We start from the raw sequence: 10,517 nt of genomic DNA on the forward strand, positions 1-10,517 counted from the left end.
CAAGCACAGGACCGGGTTAACTGGCGGAACATGGGAGAGGCCTTTGTCCTGCAGTGGACGTAGTCAGGCTGATGATGATGATGATGATGGTGATGATGATGATGATGACTCCACAAATCAAATCATCCCGTGGCTTATCGAGATTCGTGCTGCGCATGCCCAAGAAGCAGTGACGTCACACTGCGCACGGCTGGCACGACGGAGAAGACCTGGAAGCTCGAGGAGTGGCGTGTCACTAGTGGGTTAGCACGTTTTACTCGCATGAGCTCGATCGCTAGTCGTCCGTCCGTCCGCCCGTCCGTCCATGCACAGCTCACGCTACGTATATCCTGTCATTGCTGAGCTAAGCCATTGCTGTTTTTTCATCATAACTTGCGAACCTTGCAATACAGTCGTAAACAGCTATACATTTTTGTTTCTTTTTTTGATTGATTGATGATTGATATGTGGGGTTTAACGTCCCAAAACCACCATGTGATTATGAGAGACGTCGTAGTGGAGGGCTCCGGAAATTTTGACCACCTGGGGTTCTTTAACGTTCACCCAAATCTGAGCATACGGGCCTACAACATTCCCGCCTTCATCGGAAATGCAGCCGCCACAGCCGGCATTCGATCCCGCGACCTGCGGGTCAGCAGCCGAGTACCTTGGCCACTGTACCACCGCGTCAGGGCTGTCTTTTTTTTTTTTGCCCGCTTGTAAGATAGCCTTTAAGGATCACCCAAAGTACAATAAATCTAAATATGTCACTCTATAGGAGCCAAATTTGATTAAGTGTTTGTCACCAAAGTCATTGTGACTGTTCGTTCGAACCTAATGCTTCTATTCGCGGATCTATTTGTGTTCTATTGCAATCACAACCTAAAAACATTGCCTGGTACCTGGTTGTAAGTAGGACGCACTTTTTACGTTCTGCAAAATGAATAGAGGTGCCCTTTAGAACACGAAATACACATGGAACGCAGAGAAAAAGCTAGAGGCTTTCTCTACACCTGAACCAATTTCTATCTTCTCATATCAACCTTAGTCGTGTGTTGCTGGTGTGCACTAGGTCTGGTCCCTTGAACGAAATGCATAATCTGAGGCTTGATAACCTTTTGATAACGTCTTTCTTTTTCACAGATATTTCGGTTTCTACATTTGTTGTATAGACGCCGCGGGCGGCGGTTTACGGACGGAGGGACATTGCACGTTCTTAAGGTGTTTCCCCTCTAAAAAAACAGGAAAGTCGGAATAAAGGTCGACGTGCCAACGTGTACCGTTAAGGCCTGCTGTGCGGGCCTTGTCTTCCCAAGGTCACACATCCAGTCAAGGAAGTTGCTAGCAGGCACGAAGACCCTCCCCGTGGTATACTTTCTGCGCGCAACAATCTCGCTAAGCTGTGCGCTCACGGCGCTTGCGGTGGTAGCAATCATGGCTGCCAAATCAAGCACGGTGTCCTTCATATGCCTCGAAGCACCTGTGTGGCATACGCCACACCTCTGTTTTCTGGCAAGACCGACATCGGGCAAACTGGGCGCTGCATAAGTGGACGCCTTGGGGAAACATGTATACTAAAATCAAATATCAATGTTGATAAAAGATCACATCTTGTCGCGCTCATCTTAGCTCCTGCTGCGGGCTTCACAGGTCGGCGAACTCAATCATGAGTCGACTCACTGAAACTCCCTCAGACTCATGGCCAATATAGTCACTCAAACTGACTAAAACATGTTTTAGTGCGTTTGAGTCCACGCTGTGATTGAGTCCAGTTGAAGAAAAATTTTGTGAGTGGGAGTCGGAGTAATTTCGGCTAAAAAAAAAATGGCGAGTCGGAGTACGAGGGAACCCAAAGCGCCGTACATACTTCTTGAGTGAGTCTGACTGAGTTCCACTTGTTTCTGCCTACCTGCGGCTGCAGATGTGTTCCACGATTTGGTGAGACGTTGGTTCTCGACAGAAGCATGGACGAACACGCGCGGCTCGCCTTCCGTGGAAGAGTACCAAATCAACACAAATGGAGTTGATTTTATCAGTGATACTTGTATTTATTCGTATCCGACTAAATATTATTTCATCGCTAGAAATCTGCTACCGTGTTGAATGCGTTCTGTAACGCGTGCGCATGCAAGGCTTTGTTGTTGTGACGGTTATATGCGTTGTTGTGAGAAGAATAAATAAGTCGGTAGTCAACGCCAATGCTTCTCTCTTGAACGCTTTGTGGTCCATCTTCATTTACGCTGAAGCTCTCACCTTGAATCTCCGTTACAGACCGCTTAACACCAGGATAATGCTGTTCAAACGAAGCGAGCACGAATCAGATATAGGCCAAACTCCGAGCGTTTTTAATCGTCACAAGCACAGAACATCCTGATGAGGTCATCTTTTCGCGAAACACATGACTCGGTTTTATTTATTTATTTATTTATTTATTTATTTATTTATTTATTTATTTATTTATTAGAATTAAGGTCTAGCAGACTTCCGCACATGTTTTTAGCACTGTTTCTCAGAGTGAAAGCAACCAGTTAAACTTATTTCAGACGTTGCCAAGTAGTATTCCATTGAAAATACCAAAGGTCCGCACGAGGTTTAGCATTAGCACTGCGAAATTAGACATTTTTATCTGTGTATGACGTGATATCAGAAAAATGTGAGCCACGAAACGTTTTCCAATGACGGTGCAAACTATTGTTTACGCTAGACGTCAAGACGTGCACTACCAACTGAATAGAGGAATTTTGTGAACGAACGAACGAACGAACGAACGAAAGAACAAACGAACGAACGAACGATTGAACGAATGAATGAATGAATGAATGAATGAATGAATGAATGAATGAATGAATGAATGAATGAATGAATGAATGATCGCACACATAAACCATTCAGTTCATATTCCTTATTCACCACGCGCCGATGAATAGAACACACGGTGCTCGCAGCGAGACGCGTTCAAGCGTCCGACGTCCCTCAACACGATTCGCCGCGTATTGCTGGTTCGTATACCCACCTGGTGCGATCGAAATAGTGCGCTATAGTAAAGCGATAGCGCTGAACTGTACTTAACCCGGCGCTGTCTCTCGAATGGAACAAAAGGCAGACACGGACAACAGGAATAGGGAACAGTTAAATAAGAATAGCTAACAGGAGCGTCCAAGGAGTAATAACCGGCAACGAAGCAGTGCAGCTTCGCTCCAAAGCACTGCTTCGACGCCCTTAAATGATCGTGTTCCCGTAAGGAAAACGTGCTGTGGACAGTAACGAGCTCTTAAGATGCAGTTAGTGCATATTCTGTAACTAGCACCACTTCTTTTCTTTTTTTCTCTCGTTTCCTACAACGCGTTTGTTAAGTCGGTTATGTCTGTTCCAGTCATTTAGGAGACCCACGTTCAGTGAGTGAGTTTCTTTTTTCATCTTGAAATTTTATCTACAGAGAAAACATTTCACAGGCGCTGGTACGTGACTTTCTCCCGCGCTCTGAGGCGCCGAACCAATAAACGGAAACACAGGGAGGTTAACCTGTGACTGGACCGAGTGTCTGGCAATGCGCTTGAGAGATATTTTCAAGATAATAAAAAATAATGGAAAGAAACTTTACAAAACAAAGCATCGCTGTCAGATTTAATCCCGTTATCTACAATATACACATGAAAGGAAAAAATACACATAATTTGAAGCAGCCTTCGTTTCGTGTGGACAATAGGTTGATAATGATGATGATGATGATGATGATGATGATCTACAATAGCTTATGGCTATGGGACACAGCGTCACAACGTTTTCAAGGCCTCCGTATGAACAAGGGAGAATGCGCTGATGTCTCTGATGCAGCAATGAACTTTACCAAAGAAAGAAAGAAAGAAAGAAAGAAAGAAAGAAAGAAAGAAAGAAAGAAAGAAAGAAAGAAAGAAAGAAAGAAAGAAAAAAAGAAAGAAAGAAAGAAAGAAAGAAAGAAAGAAAGAAAGAAAGAAAGAAAGAAAGAAAGAAAGAAAGAAAGAAAGAAAGAAAGAAAGAAAGAAAGAAAGAAAGAAAGAAAGAAAGATCCACAGTAACGCACGCGTAACTTGTGAAAGGCGTTACAGCGAAACGCGTAAATCGTCTCCGTCTGAAAATTTAAAAAAAAAAGCATAAGCCCGCAATTCTCTCTCGCCGTTACTATATGTGCCCATCTCTTCTCTGCACGCTCTGTCCTTAGCGTCCGACCCCTCACCCCAAAGACGTAACCACCATCTTTTCTCAACGATCCACCAAAGACAACAGAGTTCGACAAAAGGTAGGGTAGCATTCTTCCACGAAACTGTAAACCACCAAGCAAGCGGGGCAGGCACGACGGTCGTTTTTCTTCTCACTCTCGGCGCCCGAGAACTGGGCCAGGTATTCTTACGAGCGCCGCCAGTGCGCGTTTCCCGCGCCGCTACCTTTTCTGCTGCGTGTGTGCGCGCGCATCGCTACGCTACGCCAAAGCGTGTCAACAAAGGGGAAAAAGAAAGCGGCGGTTCCATAAGCGAGACTCGGTGCGTGCCTCGCCGGCGCTCAGAAGACAACGCAAGCGTTTGTGGAGGAAGAAGCGCGAGACGGCGAGACCGGGCGAACGCACGAGACGGTTGTTTTCTGGGCGCGAGAGCTGGTCGTCAGGCGCCGGTCGAGAGAGAGCGAGAAGCCCTTGGCCTATGCGACGAGGGGCCACGAACCAGGTCGGGTCACGACTAAGTTACGCAAGGCTCACGGAAGCTTTCACGGTCGCCCTTTCGGAGGCCATTGTCTTCTCTCGTGGAGAGGAGGCGAGCCAGCACCCCCTTACCCCCATTCGACACAAACATACATCTCACTCGTTATGTACTGGCGGTGATCATGCATCTGCATGAAAACAACTGGCTGCCGAGGGCTGTATTTGGTCTTCATTACTTGAATTGGTCGTACGATTTAGACGAAGACAGAAGACACAGATATGCACGGGCGAGTACCGGCTTGTATACCCCGTCTGCGTCTGTGCGTCCTGTCTTCATCTAAGCGACGCTGTATTTCTACGACAGTTCGTGTACCTACACGGGGACGCGGTGAAGACATTTCAGATTATTAGGAATGCGCAATTACGCTGCCCTGAAGCGGTTTGTCGAGGCTCGGGAAACGTTCCGTAGTTCAACGGCGGCAGAGACAAACACGACAGAAATGTTGTAGGCCCGTGTGCTCAGATTTGGGTGCACGTTAAAGAACCCCAGGTGGTCGAAATTTCTGGAGCCCTCCACTAAGGCGTCTCTCATAATAATATGGTGGTTTTAAGACGTTAAACCCCACATATAAGTCAATCAGAGACAAACACTAAAGAAAGAACAAAGCAAGAGAGGCCAATTGGCGTACACCACAAGATGGGCCTAAAAGCTGCGGTAGTAGTAATAGTACAAGTGCTCGTTCTGACCTCAACTAGAGGCTAGGGTGACAGGGAGATGTCCAATACTTGCTCTTGTCAGGTAATACCTCACATGACCAACATGCTCATTTTCGTCTTCAGTCGAGGCCCATAATTTGTCAATTTCATAGACTCCAGCTCAAAAACACAACATTTCCGCTATGTCCACTATACCGCACTATCAGGCGGCAGCTGTCCCGACAGGCTATCCTATACGCTTCAGCTTCTGCTCTTTCCAAGAAATAAAAGATTTATGCAAGAAGTGAGGCCGAGAGGTATTGCTTCGTTTAGCACCTGCTTTCTTCCCACCGTCACGGCTTGCGAGCACTTCTAGCGATCGCTGCTCTTTTCCTTTGGAAAAGCGCACGGAATCCAGTCTCTCCGTCTTCCCCACCCCCGCATCCTTTCTCCGCACAGCTGCGACTCGAAGATTACCACAATCGTTCGTCTTTCGTGCGCGCCATTTACGAGAAAAGGCAGAAATATGAACACAACGCCTTTTTGAGAGGCAAGTTTTCGAAATGAAAAGTATTTTTTCATGCACACTACATGAACCTTTATTCCTTGTTTTATTTGCACGTTCAGACTTTTTTATAAATGACAAGTGACCCACTTTCACTTAAACATCAAGGATTGTGCCAGAAAACTTTACCGCCAAGATGTGAAAAGAACGTCATATCTGTTCTGTTCTTAGCATGACAAACGCTCGGTTATGGACGCGAGATAAGTGCTTTGTGTTTCATCTGAAATCGCCGCCGTATAGACACTTCTATGCGATCCACCGAAAAGAAACATAGGTGCGAATTAGGTTATTCTTCCACTGTATAATCCTACAATGCCAACGCAACAGCACAATATTCTGCCTGCAGCAAACACTTTTTTCCGTCATCCTCCTCTCTGGTGCCGTCCCGTATCCGTTGTCTTGTATTCCTCGCCGAAGTTACCAATTTACCATGGGTGAACCTATATACCAGCACGCACGGTGAAATAGCACAAGGGACACTAAGAAACAAGGGACACGGGCGAAAAGAGACGATACAGTTGACCCTCTGTTTATTCGTGCTATTCCACATACACGATGCATTCATAACAATCAGCTATAGGCTTTCCTTAATGCCAGCATGACCCGCGTTTGCTTTAGCCGACACGTTCGCTCAGCAATCAAGGACGAACGTAATTTAATGTACCAGCCACATATATCAACCAGTGAGGATTGCGACGCCGTTCACGTTGTATAAGGGGGCTTTCGATATTGAAGGACCCTGCAGGTTGTGTCATCGAGAAAGCTCCCGATGAGAACGCACGAAAAACGTTCAGGCCCGACGTCAACGTAACGTATCGTCTCCAGTAGGAGCACGCCACGAGTTGGAATCTGCGGGGAATTGCTCGCAGGGGGCAGGTGCATGCATAGGGCCGACGTCGAGGTGCATCGATGACCTGCTGGTGCCTTTATTCTCCGGTGAGGTAGCTGTTTTACCTGTTCGATTGCGCGTGCCGAGAATAACAGCTTCGCGGCGACAAAAAAGCGTCGCGCGTCTGGAGTAGACAAGGCCGCTGACTTCTCCACTGGCCTCGAATTGGCGCTGGGCTGTTTTCGGAGGCCACGAAGGAAAACCGCCACGGCGGACGCAGATAAGCACCGAGCCGCCTCCTCGTCCAACGGCCGAAATTCGGAGCACCAAAGTACCACTACGTGGGCCCGGCATAACCCCTCCACCGTAGACTGCGTGGATAGAAAAATCGAATCGACGGTTGCGAATCTCGAAACATGACTCTTGAATGTCGGCCGCCGTGGAGAGACTTGCTCTCTGTAAAGTGAGTGAGTGAGTGAGTGAGTGAGTGAGTGAGTGAGTGAGTGAGTGAGTGAGTGAGTGAGTGAGTGAGTGAGTGAGTGAGCAGTAGTAGGGAGGTGAAAGAAACTATATTGTCCGGTTTTCTATGATAGAATTGTTGTGGTAACAGGAATAACAATCATAAATAAAAGGTGTTGACATGAAACAGGACCAGACCCAGATTGCTTTTGTGCGCTGGTATACAATCAGAAATTGACGCAAAAGTTGCGAGAACGCACGAAAGACCCAATTTTTACGTTACAAACGAGGCGAAACAAAAATTATCAGTGTTGACTGCCATGCGGCACTGTTGTAAGTAGTTGTAGTCTTCTGAATGTTCGAAACTCGCAAGATCCCACAATCTCGTTCATCGAAAAATTTACCCATCTATTTACGGTTCATAAAGCAAGGGATATGATTATCAAAATAATCATTTTTCTATGCCCTATATATTCAATACTTTTTGAGGAAACATGGTCGCATGGGTCAACACTTAGAGCGTCGAGGAGAAATCTAGCCACTCTCAGTGTTTCAATTGAGCCGATGCTCAGAACCCACGGTGTTCCTTTCTATAGAACTGATGCACGGAGCTGGCGAAGACAAACCACGTACACGTGAAAGACTGAAGGGGCAATCCAGGTAGCTTTTAGGTAAAAAAAAAAACATCTTAATGAAATGCGATGATTTCACACCCTGACCAACACTTAAACAATAAAGAAAGCACAAAACACAATAATAAGTCCAGCTACACATCATTACGTTGACCAAATGTGAGATGTTTTCAAAATGCAGCGAGAAGCACCACTTCACACGAGCAAAAACTAATAAGACTATATCGCAGCATTTTCGAAGCTCATTAACCCTCCTCTGATGTGTTGCGCAATCAGTAAGCTCAACAGCATATTTCGGGCGCTCGTGTAAGGGCTTCACGGAGGGTAATTTGTTCTGCACAACGGTGGTGCTCAGATAATTGCGCCAAGCCCAAGTTCCTCCCCAAGCGAGGACGAACAAGCCGCAGCCGCTCCTTGTAAAGCGGCATTCCTCGGGCCATTTGTCACAGATGTTGTTCCTGGCATTGCTGTCACAGTTACGAGGCCTTTGAAACCAGACTCGTAAGAATGTGAACGTCGTGGTACTTATTGCACACCCAATATACCCCGCTAATCAGCACAAGAATCCAAAACGCACGTTAGATACCGTAAAAAAATATCAAATTGCCGCGCAGATACGTTCCTACATGTTCGAGCTGTTCTTCTGATTATATTCGTTCCGTTTCGGTTGCAGGAGCATAGCTAGAACCATCTTTCGAAGAGGTACGGCTGAAACGGGTGGTTCAATTAATCATTACGCGTGCTCGTGCATGTATTATGTGCACAAGCAAATTAAACATTTTCGAGTAGTGTTTGAAGCACTCCAGCTCTAACTCCCACCCCTGACCAATGCCAGTGACCTGATGGAACCAGGCGACTTTGGAAAAAAAAAATCGTGGGGATGCGAATGTGACGGCACCACCAATCAAATGTTACCCGTTAGTATATTTCATAAGCATACCCAATAAAAGTTAGGTAACCGTGCCTGACATCCACATTGCGCCACAGGTCAGTTGCTCCGAAAGCAGGATTACAATCTGCAATAAGCTAGTGCTGTACTGCAGCGTAAGAAGATTCATAGCCGAAAGGGCCATAGCCGCACCGCATAAAAACTTCGGCCAGCATTAGCCCAGCGAGATATTCAGCGATTAGGCCGAATAAGGTAACCGCTCTAGTTTCGCTCTATAGTTGAAAGAGATGTTGCAGGTTTCGGCGGCTCTTTCCCTGACCTGCGTTTCACCGGGCACGCACAGACGTAGGCACGAGGCGGCCGTATAGGCGACGGGGAGTTGAAAGGATCACATTTCACGCATTATGGGAGAGAAAGAGAGATTGAGAGAGAGAGAGAGAGAGAGAGAGAAAGAGAGAGAGAGAGACTCTACGGTTTCCTCGGGGGAAACACTGCTTCCTTAAGTAGCGGCTTTATTACTTCATTTTTGCTTGTTCTTTCTTTATAATTTTTTTTGTGCAAGTAACACGCAGTGCTCGCTGGGCAGGCTTTCACAGGACTGTGGCATCCGTTGTGCACAGCGCTATAGCCACCAGGAAGTACAGTGCGGGGCTCGGCGCACTGTCCGTGAAGGAGAGGCGAAAAAAGAGAACCCGGCAGACAGCCGGGCTGTCTTATCTCGAGGCGTAGTTTTTCTCGGCAGTAAATTTTTCACCTCTACGCAATGCCGTGTATATAGAGTTCTCGCGGCGTTGAGCCACGTAATGGTCAGTTGTAGTGAAAACGGTATTGCGCCGCTGCGTGAACGCTGATGATCCCTCTGGTACTTTTTTTTTCTTTTTTAAAAGCCTCACGTTGGTTGTTACGTGTCTACGAGTGCAACCGACTCACATACCTGAAGTCGATCCTTACAGAAAGAGAGAAAGAAAAAGAAACGAAGAGTGTTTGACGACTCCTAATCACGCACGAAAGGCAAGATACGGGGAGAGGTAGGGTCAAAAGTTCGCAGGCCACTATCCCGCGTATTTCTACAGAAGTCGTGGTCTCGGAACTTTTGACAAGGACTGTACGTATAACAATTTGACCACAGATGACACCAAGCTTGTGTTCTGTCTGTATGATATTTCCTTTTTCATGTTAACGTCCTCCTGCCCTACACCACTGGGACGTACCGATTAACGACCTTGTCCTTGGCATCTAAATTCTCCGCCTTTCCCATTCTGTTTTCCAGCGCGATAACCGCGCGGTTCTGGCCGAAATATGTTTCATGCTGTTTAGGGGAAATGAACATGCGACATAGAAATGATCGGGAAGCCACAATGGGGAAGACGTGCACATTGCTCTTTCCTGTCAGCATCAGATAAGCCCGATCATCGCGTTATCTGCCGCTGTGATAACAATGTGACATAAGTTGATCAATTCGCTGAAAGCACGCATGTACCTCGACGGTACATACGATGAGTGTGCTCATCGCTAACATTATATGTATTCAGAATGCGCAGGACTCTGTCAATGATGCCATTAAATCAGGAACACGTCTCTAGTTAACCTCCCAGCGTTTCTTCTTTTACGCTGTCTCTTTTCAAAGACAACCACCACGTCAGAGAGAGAGAAAATGAATTGAGCGAAAAGCAGGGAGGTCAACCAGAATAGTATGGCATCCGGTTTGCTACAATATCGGTGGTGCCAATTTATAGTGTCGTCAGTGCGCTGTGATCGATTGATTGATTGATTGACTGATCGATTGATTGAAGTGA

At 46.5% G+C, this 10,517-nt stretch overlaps 1 protein-coding gene across 1 annotated transcript in view; it reads right to left on the minus strand.

The window, feature by feature from the left end:
- Positions 1–10,517, minus strand: part of LOC119174763 (rho GTPase-activating protein 18) — a 228,115-nt gene that overhangs the window by 70,938 nt on the left and 146,660 nt on the right. The gene's annotated exons all lie outside the window — the stretch shown is intronic.

Source organism: Rhipicephalus microplus, chromosome 5 (genome assembly GCF_043290135.1).
Source record: "Rhipicephalus microplus isolate Deutch F79 chromosome 5, USDA_Rmic, whole genome shotgun sequence".
In the NCBI taxonomy this organism is placed as follows: Eukaryota; Metazoa; Arthropoda; class Arachnida; order Ixodida; family Ixodidae; genus Rhipicephalus; species Rhipicephalus microplus.